Raw genomic sequence first — 11,932 nt, forward strand, 5'->3', positions numbered from 1 at the left:
TGTTGTTCCCAAATATAGCAAAAACCATTCTTATAGAGATTTAATAGTAGAATTGTCACCCAATTTTTATAACCTAGTTTATCTAACCGTTTAAGCATGAAATAACATTTTTAACACATCTCTCATTATCCATATAAAAATCCGTATCGAAAATTTAAAACATCTTTCTTATATATATATTGTGTATCGTCCACAATCTCCCATGACAACTGACATAACTTTAAAGAAATATTCATAAATGTCTTACATGCATAACTTGAACACGTTCTATACAATCCGTAACTTCAAGTACCCACATTTCTGACCCATAAAGCAAACCATGCCATATTTTCGAAAGATTTATCTGACATTGGTAAAAGATTGAACATATTTGTTTAAAGTATAAACAATACTGTTTTGCTTTTGTAGCTAAATCTTCAGACATTTTAAACAACTATAATTTACTAGTGAAATTTAAGCTCACATAGGTAAAAGCATTTACTGTTTCAATAAGGTTATCATTATTAAACCATTGTTTTGATTGTTAACCTCCGTTTTTAAAGACAATAATTTATTTTTCAACATTTACATTAAGTTTCCATTCAAAACATTATTTTAAGCTGATTTTGTAATCTGAAATCAAGCCAACGTAATCTGCAAACATTAAAAGAAAAATTTAAATATCTCAATGTGATAACTGCACACCATGAGTAGCATTTTGTCTCAGAAAGAACTCCAAATCATTAAAAAAGCAAAACAAAATTGGATTGAGCTTACATCTTTGTCTTAAACCTATAGGACATTTAAAGCAATCAGTGAAATTATTATTACTACTGTTGACACGTGCTTTTACTGACTTAGATACATGTATACTCTGTATAGCTAGAAGTAATTTACCTTTAAAACAATGTTTGGATAATGAAAAACTAAGCTTAGATCTATTTACAGAATCAAACGCCTTCTCCAAATTTATAAACCGTCTTACGTTTCATACCCAAATATTTACACCTTATTTATACATACAAAACCATTATCAATGGTAGGATATCCACAACGAAAGGACCATGACGGGAATATTATTTTTTATGCTTGACATTAATGTGTAATGACATAGTTTCAAATTATACCATTTTTAAAACTATATCAAATTTCATATTTTGTTATGATTTTAGTAATTTTTTTCCCTCACTATGGGGATGGGAATTTAGATTTCCCTTGTCCATCCGTCCGTCTGTCCGTGGGTTTTCGTGTTGTGTCATAATTATGTAGCTCAACAAAATTTACAGAAATATTTGTCAGCATGTGAAGTCGTGCACCTTGCCTTTCGCTTGTCGATTAGTTCTGTTTTGTCAGATTTAGTAAAAAGTAGGTCAAACATATTTGACATTGAGTCATGCAACTTTACAGGAATGTTAGTCAGCATGTGTTGCTTTTGATTTTTTTCAGTATCTGTAGTTATTGCATTTGGCTTAGTAAAAAATACAATTTTCAGCTTTTATCGCTCGTAGCTCAAAACGTATTTAAACGACCAGAAATCATTTATTTGACAAGACAGTGGAGTGTGGGGGCACCTTGTATTATGGACACATTTCTTTTTTATTTTGTGCTGTTGTGCTATGTCACGATGAAATATTGAATAATGGAAAAAAATCTATGTAGATGTATCTAAATGAATCATATTGACATCACCCAAAATATTGAAATTGAATATGCTCAAGGTACAAGCACACGGAAGTTATATAAAGATTTCAATGTGTTACAGGTTTTGAGTATTACTTAAACCATTACTACCGTGATGTGTTGAAGATAATCGATGGTGAATATATCATTGCCTGTGATTATAGTTGGAGTGAAAATGAATCAAATGTTGGATGCCGTACTCTAAATCAAAACTGGGTGTAAGTATAGTTTATAAAAAAATGTCCTCTGTATATACCCATATATTTTAGTAGGTTTTTGATATCAAGCTCACTTTAGCTGAATCGTCAACTACTGTTAAAATCCATAAAGTGAAAATTACTACATGTTTGGATATGTTTGGATATTTTTGTGATCTGCAATGGTGACTGAGACGCAAGGTTTTCTTTTAGCAAAGGAAATCAGTATTCAGTCATCGCAACAAGACCATCAGTGATTGCAGAGGACTAAACTATATGCTTTCAATGTTTTTATGGAAGAACTGTATGACATAACTGCAGGTAGTAGGTACATTCACGTCCTCGCAATTGTCAATGAGTTGTTCATTATTTCGTTTCTGATAATCGATAGGTGTGGTTGATTATAATGGAAACACAGGTTTTTGTACTAAATATGATGACAACAGAATACGGTTTTAAAATATATCGAATACATTCGTAGGTAGTTTAAAAGTAGTGTAAACTTTTAAACAAAAATGTAAATAAACTTGGCTAATTTATCATCTCCTCGGATGCATATTACATACGAGATGTGCGTAGGTGACATACCGGTTCTCCGCCGTTATTTCAAAATAGAATATCACCGTAAAAATCATTTACTTGTTAATGAAAGAAAATATCACCATATAAACGGATCATGAACTGTGTCGATGTAAAAAAAGGCAAGGAGCCCCATAACATTATCAGTCCTCTACCATCCGTAAGTTAAATTGGTAGAACGTTTGGATCTGGGTTCGATTCCCGTATAGTGCAAGTCGCTTTCGTTGTGATTGATCTTGAAACCTTTCTAATGTCATTTGCTATGTACCGCTGCCCTGATATGCCATGTACAGAAGTTATCAGTTTCTTGCGGAAGTGAAGACACAAATACTAGTAAACTGCCCAGGAACGAAGCTGTGGCTAAATAGTGCTCTATTCGAACTGGTTTACTGTTGTGATCCGGTAATCCGTCACGGTGTCATTTTACTGTAATAACATAGCTTTATGATAAGCTTCACCATAAAATTAATTAAGCTACTAACGTCTTGTCAAATGTTTTGTAGGTTTCTTTTGTCATTTCAGAGTTACCAAAACGTGCAGGGGTATTGATTGTGCGACGTCAGATGGTTATAAAGTGCTCAAAACCAATCGTATCAAATGCAGCGGAGATGAGTCTCACATAATCTATTGTCGGAATAAAGGTTGGCTTTACGCGGAAGACTGTAACACTAAAAATATGGTTACTGTGCATTGTGGACCTGCTACTCCTCCTCCTCAATAAGTGTTGATTAGGTTTCAAGGTTGAATGACGCTTAAATGTAGAGTACTTAATATCGGCCTAATTACGTGGTTTCTTTTTAAAGACGGCAATTATTTAAAAGTGCTCAATTTCAACAAAATAAATATCTGTAACATGCCTGTTTTATCTAACACAGTGTTATGTAAACTTGTTAAGCGTCTCTGTACAATCATTTGGGTTAGTATAACCTTATATGTCCCAATCAGTTGTCTGGAGTAAGCTAATATAATTATATCATTTGTCGACATTACGTTTATAAAATGTTATCATCTGTGGACTGCAACTGTGCATGATATAACCATATCAAGATGACTGCAAGTTAACTATACTATCATAAGTCGACTACATGTTTATTATAATATCATAAGTCGACTGCAACTTTATCATACTATCATAAGTCAACTGATCAACTGAAAGTTTATCACACTATCATAAGTCGACTGCAAGCAAGTTTACTTTTATTACTTGTCTGCAAGTTTACCATGCTATCATAAGTTGACTGCAACTTTATCATACTATCATAAGGCGACTTAAAGTTTATCATACTTTTATTACTTGTCTGCAAGTTTACCATGCTATCATTAGTCGACTGCAACTTTATTATACTTTCATAAGTCGACTGCAAGTTTATAATACTATCATTAGTCGACTGCAAGTTTACCATACTATCATTAGTCGACTGCAACTTTATTATACTTTCATAAGTCGACTGCAAGTTTATCATACTTTAATAAGTCGACTGCAAGTTTATCATACTATCATTAGTCGACTGCAACTTTATCATACTTTCATAAGTCGACTGAAAGTTTATCATACTATCATAAGTCGTCTGCTAGTTTATTATGCTATCAATGTCGACTGCAACTTTATCATACTTAAATAAGCCGTCTGTACTTTTATTATGCTATCATATGTCGACTGCTAGTTTTTCATGCTATCATTAGTCCTCTATATGTTTATCATACCATCGTTAGTCGACAACAAGATTACTATACTATCATAAGTTGACTTCAAATTTATCATAATACACGCATAATTAGTGTACTGCAAGTTTATCATACTATCATTAGTCGACCGCAGCTTTATCATACTATCATAATTTTTACATGAATATAATAGTAGTTGATTGTAAGTTTATATTTTTATATATGCTGACTAAATACATGTATTTATAATACTTTTTGATATTAGTTGCCTATATTCCATATCATTCTAATATAGGTTTTCTGTATAATTGTATTTCTATTATTGATTGACTGAAAATATAATACAATTAGTTGACTGAATATCTTTATAATATTCATTGGGTTGACTGAATGATTATATACTTTATTTATTGGTTGACTGTATGTTTATAGAAGTCTTCAACTGATTCACTGTATGTTTATGTAAGTTTACAACTGGTTGATTGTATGTTTATATAAGTCGACAACTGGTTGATTGTATGTTAATGTAAGTCTAAACTGGTGGACTGTCTGTTTTTATAAGTCTACAACCGGTTGACTGTGTCAATGTAAGTCTACATCAGATTGACTGTATGTTTATATAAGTCTAAAACTGGTCCATTGTATGTTTATATAATTCAAAACTAGTTTATTGTATGTTATATAAGTCTGCAATTGGTTGATTGTTTATATAAGTCTACATTGACCGTGTATTTATATAAGTAATCAACTTGTTGACTGTGTACTTATATAAGTCTACAACTGGTTGGCTGTGTGTGTTTATATAGGGTTACAACTGGTTGACTGTATGTTTATATAAATCTACAACTGCTGTAGGTTTATATAAGTCTACAACTAGTTTACTGTGTGTTTATATAAGTCTCCAACTGGTAGACTTTATGTTTATATAAGTTTAAAACTGGTCCATTGTATGTTTATATAAGTCTACATCTAGTTTATTGTATGTTTATATAAGTCTACAACTGGTTGACTGTATGTTTATGTAAGTCTACAACTGGTTGACTGTGTGTTTATATAACTCTACAATTAGTTGATTGTATGTTAATATTATTCTATAATCATTTTACTTTATGTTCTTATATTTCTATTGGTTGACTTTATGTTTATATATTTCTACCAATAGATGACTGAAAGTTTATGTAAATCAACAATTATGACTGTATGGTTATATATACATGTTTTTTGTGCCCCCCACGTTAGTGGCGGGCATTTAGATTTACCCTTGTCCGTCCGTCCGTCTGTCCGTCCGTCCTTCCGTCCGTCCGTCCGTTCACGTTTGTGTCGCACGTAACTCAAAAAGTAATCGACATAGAGTCATGAAACTTTACAGGAATGTTGATCAGCATGTGTAGTTGTGCACCTGGGTATTTTCGTCTGGATATTTTTAGTATTTTCAGAGTTATTGCCCTTGACTTAGTAAAATTTTGCAATTTTCAACTTGTGTCGCATGTAACTCAAAAAGTATTTGACCTAGAGTCACGAAACTTAACAGGAATGTTGATCAACATGTGTAGTTGTGCACCTGGGTATTTTCGTCTGGATATTTTTAGTATTTTCAGAGTTATTGCCCTTGACTTAGTAAAATTTTGCAATTTTCAACTTGTGTCGCATGTAACGGCAAAAAGTATTTGACCTACAGTCATGAAACTTTACAGGAATGTTGATCTGCATGTGTTGTTGTGCACCTGGGTATTTTCGTCTGGATATTTTTAGTATTTTCAGAGTTATTGCCCTTGACTTAGTAAAATTTTGCAATTTTCAACTTCTGTCGCATGTTACTCAAAAGTATTTGACCTACAGTCATGAAACTTTACAGAAATGTTGATCAGCATGTGTAGTTGTGCACCTGGGTATTTTCGTCTGTATATTTTTAGTATTTGTAGAGTTATTGCCCTTGACTTAGTAAAATTTTGCAATTTTCAACTTGTGTCGCATGTAACTCAAACAGTATTTGACCTAGAGTGATGAAACTTTACAGGAATGTTGATCAGCATGTGTTGTTGTGCACCTGGGTATTTTCGTCTGGATATTTGTAGTATTTTCAGAGTTATTGCCCTTGACTTAGTAAAATTTTGCAATTTTCAACTTGTGTCGCATGTTACTCAAAAGTATTTGACCTACAGTCATGAAACTTTACAGAAATGTTGATCAGCATGTGTAGTTGTGCACCTGGGTATTTTCGTCTGTATATTTTTAGTATTTGTAGAGTTATTGCCCTTGACTTAGTAAAATTTTGCAATTTTCAACTTGTGTCGCATGTAACTCAAAAAGTATTTGACCTAGAGTGATGAAACTTTACAGGAATGTTGATCAGCATGTGTTGTTGTGCACCTGGGTATTTTCGTCTGGATATTTGTAGTATTTTCAGAGTTATTGCCCTTGACTTAGTAAAATTTTGCAATTTTCAACTTGTGTCGCATGTAACTCAAAAAGTATTTGACCTAGAGTCATGAAACTTTACAGGAATGTTGATCAGCATGTGCAGTTGTGCATCAGATATTTTCGTCTGGATTTATTTAGTATTTGTAGAGTTATTGCCCTTCACTTAGAAAATTTTTGCAATTTTCAACTTGTGTCGCAAGTTACTCAAAAAGAATTTGACATAGTCATTAATTAAACCTTATGGGCAGGTTGCTCAGCATATTTAGATTTGCACCTTGGGTTTTGCTTGTGGATTTATCCAGTATTTGTAGAGTTATTTCCCTTGACTTAGTAAAAAGATTGACAGAACAGTGGCGCGGTGGGGGCACCCGTGTCCTATGGACACATTTCTAGTTATTGGTTGATTCAATGCTTACATAAGTATACAATTGCTAGTTTATTGCATGTTTATATAGTTTAATTATTTGTTGACTGTATTCACGGTGCATATCCATATCGGTACCTTCTTTGCGGAATCTGCTGAAACGGTACCTTCTTTGTACATGCACAGGCCACTCTCTGCTCAAAACAAACCAGCGATGGATAACAAGCCAGTAAACATTCACTGTAATATGGAAAGGAGGTATGACACGTGGAAAAGATGTATACCACGGAACACTAGAATGTTTTAGCTATGTGCTGATTTGTCATGTGCCCGTTTTTCATGTACTGCAACTTCACAATAAGCTACAAAAAATCGACATGTCTTACCTCGCCCATCACCTCGACATACTTTTCGGGCTGAAATGAACCTGTGGCTTGATTATATATGAATCATACGTATACAATATGTTCATTTACGTATCATCTTCGGACAAATAGCAGTGTATTGTCAAAAATTAATGTAAAATTCATAAAAACACCCTACTTTCGGTTTTGCAGCGGCACGGGATACCTCTCTTCATTTGAATTTTTATATCACAGGTACCCTCTCATTTTTAAACACACATAGGTACACTCAATGCACGACATATGCTTTTATTAGCGTTTATCGTTAAGTATGAAATATTTACATAAAAGTAAGAAATATTACATACCTAACGATTTAGGCAAATAAAAGCATATGTCGTGCCTTGAGGGTGCCATTTGTCCGAAGATGATATGTAAATGAACATATTGTATATGTATGATGCATATATAATCAAGCCACAGGTTCATTTCAGTCCAAAAAATATGTCGAGGTGATGGGCGAAGCAAGACATGTCGATTTTTTTGTAGCTTATTGTGAATTTGTAGTACATGAAAAACGGGCACATGGAAAATCAGCACATAGATAAAACATTCTAGTGTTCCGTGGTATACATCTTTTCTACGTGTCGAATCTTCTTTCCTTATTATATTGAAATTTTACTGTATGGTTATCCATCGCTGGTTTGTTTTGAGCAGAGAGTGGCCTGTGCATGTGCACAGAGGGTACCTTTTCAGCAGATTTCGCAAAGAGGTTACAGATATGGACATGCACCGTGATTTTGTGCCTCTGCCTTTTTCTCTGCGGGGCGCCAGACGAAAAAAAAAACACGAAATACGGTAAAGTGACAAATTGTCATACTTTCGCTCTGCAGGGGGGGGGGGTAAAAACTCACGAAATAATGACAATGTGGTTACTTTGTTGAATTTCCTTGTTTTTGTCCGGCGCCCCATGCATCATAAATACGGCATGGCACAAATGAGCCACCATAGCAAACTGACAGATACAATCAAACACTTTTAGTTTTTCGTTATGCGGCATTTCATTTGTTAAGAATTGTTGTTAGTTTTTTAATTTGTGACAGTGATGTGAATTCTGTGTTTATTTTACTTTAATTTCCGTAATTCACCCTCTAACAAAGATTTTTCTATAAGTGTAGTTTAAAAGTAGATTTTGAAAGGACATTATTTTTGTTGTTGTATTTTTGTCATTGTTGTTATTTAAGTTTTTCTTTGCAAACTTTAATTACCTTTCTTGCGCATTCGGTTGATCAAGTATGTTTTTTATTTGTTTCTCATTAAATATAAATGGTATAAAAAGGAACTAAACTAGCACTAAAATATTTGACATCGCGCATTGTAAGACTAGATGATAGTCTGTGTAGGTATGATATTCACATAGCGGTGTATTTATTGCATTATATACCACGAAAAATTATCTTTTGTCTAAATAAACTTTATATTGCCTTCCCCTTAAGGACACTGGAATAGGTTTGTACGTCTATCAACCAGTCAATTTTGTCTGCATAATTCAGATTTGTGAAGTTTGCGGCCTGGCAGCCCAACGGCCTGGCGGCGTGAAGTTGGCAGACTGACAGTCTTTATCAAGTACGACATTTACATGGGCAATGAAGAGACTATTCTTTTATACATTTTCTATTGTACAATTATGAAGCGCCATTAAACAACCCCTATGTGTAAAGCGTTGATTACAGCACGTGTCGAGTTCCTTCTTATTATGTTTAATCAAGTTCAAAGCAGCATGCCTCCGAATTCATGCTAATATTCGTGAAAATTTTAAGATGTTTTAAAAATTAATAGTTTGTCAAGACAGTGCATAAAATCTACGAAAAAAATACCAAACGAATTGGTCAAATTTTGCAAAAATAGCCCTTACTGCGTTAGTCACACAGAAGAATTATGGTGATGGATACAGTAAAATCAGTCTTTCTGTGCATAAAACATGTAATTTATTTATTAAGTGTTGAATATATTTACTGTATATTTCTAAAAAAAATTAGTTCATTTTTCTCCTTGTTGATTTTCTTGAAATATATTAGCACATCTTGAGGCATGCAACTTTGAAAAAAATGTGTAAAAAAATAATTGTTTGCATTTCATAGCACTTTCCTCTTTTCTATTTACTTATTTTCAAATAAAAAATTGTCTTGTAATATGTTTGTTAGTTTTTTTACCCTTCACATGTAATATGTTTAAGAACAAAGAAACAAATATCTGAGTTTGTAATATAGTATAAAACCATCTTAGCAATCACATTCTTTCTGTAAAAATATCTATGCACGTGCGTCACCTCATTTATTCATTTCATTTTAACAAGTACTGAAACTTCAGGGGAACAACTACACCTTTCATGTCTCGATTTGTACTTTGCTACATAATACAATTTTTACTAATCGGGATTTAAAAAATTAAAATTGAGAACTGATATTTCATATACATTGTATGTTTTAAAAAGAGTTTCAAATATTGGTAAAGATTTCTCATTGTCCGTGCATTTTTGCTGCCAAAAGTTTAAAAAACATGATGCTCTATATAATTTGATGATGAAATATCAATGTACAATAAAAGTTAACCAAATTTTGTAGGCATTTCTTTTAACATTTGAAACAAGATAATAAGAAATATTTGTCTTTGTGCAAATAAAACAAACATTTGTTCCTTTTTACTACGAGTATTTGAAAAAGGAAGAAATTACAATAATTAATACCGAGAAAAATCGGAAATAACGTCATTATTATGTATGATGATATTTGAAGAAGTAAAAAACAACAAATACACCGGGAAAAAAAATCTGTTAATTTTGCTATTGATATGACATATATAAGATATCAAAATACTTTCATAAATTACTCATTACACTGCTTAATTATTCCTGCAGCTGTTGATAATGCTTATGATGCTGCTGCTGCTGATGATGATGATGCTGGTGGTGATAATAATGATGTTGATGATAGGTATGCTGCTTCTGCTGATGGTGATGATGATGATGGTTATGATGATAATGATGATGATAAAAATGCTGCTGCTGCTGCTGCTGCTGCTGCTGCTGCTGCTGCTGCTGATGATGATGATGATAATGATGATGATGATGATGATGATGATGATGATGATGATGATGATGATGATGATGATGATGATATGATGATGATGATGAAATAACCCTTTGGATCATCAAGAGCACGAAAAGAGAAAAAGAAAAAGTATACATTACAGAGTCCATATATTAATTGGACCTATTTCAGAGAGACAACAGAAATTTTGCCCAACGTCTCTTACTCTTTGCAACGGTCACAAAAACGTTCAGTCTGTAAATTTGAATGTATTCTGAACAAAATTATGAACTCAATGTTGTCAGAGGCTGTAACAAAAAGGTAAAAACAAGAAGCATGTCAATTATCTTAACACTGTCAATAAATGGCAACCGACCGAGATCGATTTGAATCCTTTGGGAAGATACTTTATCCCGGTACATGGATAATTCATAATCTATTTCAATGCACCTCGATTGAAATATGAACAATATTTGAACTAATCAATGAGTAGCATTATAAAAGCATGTACATACTTTGTTTCAAAAAGATCGATTCCATAAAAAAAATGTTATTAACAAAAAACTACTGTACTCCAAGAACCCGTTTACTAATTCTGTCAATACCGTATTTTTCTTTGATTCATGTACGCCATCTACACCGTTGGGAGAACTTCTGAGAGAGAAAAAACAACAACTCTTTAATAAGCTGTCCGGGAGTATCAATGTCCGTTCCTCTTGTTTAAGTATGTAAAGTAATTTAAAATATGATAGTTTAGCACTATTATTCCTATTTGTAATGCAAAGTTAAGTATACAATCATCATATTGGTTCACCACAATTGCGTACCCTAATGAAAATGTTAAATTACATCTGATAACGCCTCAAATTCCGTTAAAGAACCGACACTTCGATTCCAAAGAATCGGTGGTGACATTAATGAGCTTTGAATTTTATGTTTCAACTAACCGCATTGGCAATTTCATCTCACAAATTGACGATTTTAACGTCATGAATTAACGATTTTAACTTCACAATTTCATAAATTCACTATTACAGCTTCACAAACTCACGATTTATAACTTCATGAATTCATAAATTCACTATTTCAGCTGAATAAATTTAGGACTTCAACTTCATGTTTTCACGATTTCAATTTTATTAGTTCGAGATTTCAAATTCATTTATTCAACTGATTCCATCTTCACGAGTAAACGTTCCATAATTCATAAAATTGAACCCGTGAATACATGAAATTGAATTTACGAAGTAATAACTATGAATTCATGAAGCTTAAATCGAGGATTCGTAAAGAAGAAAATTAACAGTGAAGTTCAAAACGTTATTTCCTGAAATTGCATAATTTCGTAAAGTTGAAATCACGTGTCGTAGATTCAATAAATTGAAATTGTGAAATCATGAATTTGATATTGTTTGTATATCTTGAGTATTTGGTGAATTTATGATGTTAAGATGTTCCACATGAGAGGATTTCCCCCTTGGACAGCATTTTTATGGCAGCTCGCTAATGTGAATATAAAAATACATTTATCTCCCTTGAAGAGCGAGGCAATTTAACACTCGCATCCACACCGTACATACTTTAATTAACATTATTTTTATTCTACTCAGAATC

The sequence above is a fragment of the Ruditapes philippinarum genome, unplaced genomic scaffold (genome assembly GCF_026571515.1).
Source record: "Ruditapes philippinarum isolate M1 unplaced genomic scaffold, ASM2657151v2 ctg5137_1_1_1_1, whole genome shotgun sequence".
In the NCBI taxonomy this organism is placed as follows: Eukaryota; Metazoa; Mollusca; class Bivalvia; order Venerida; family Veneridae; genus Ruditapes; species Ruditapes philippinarum.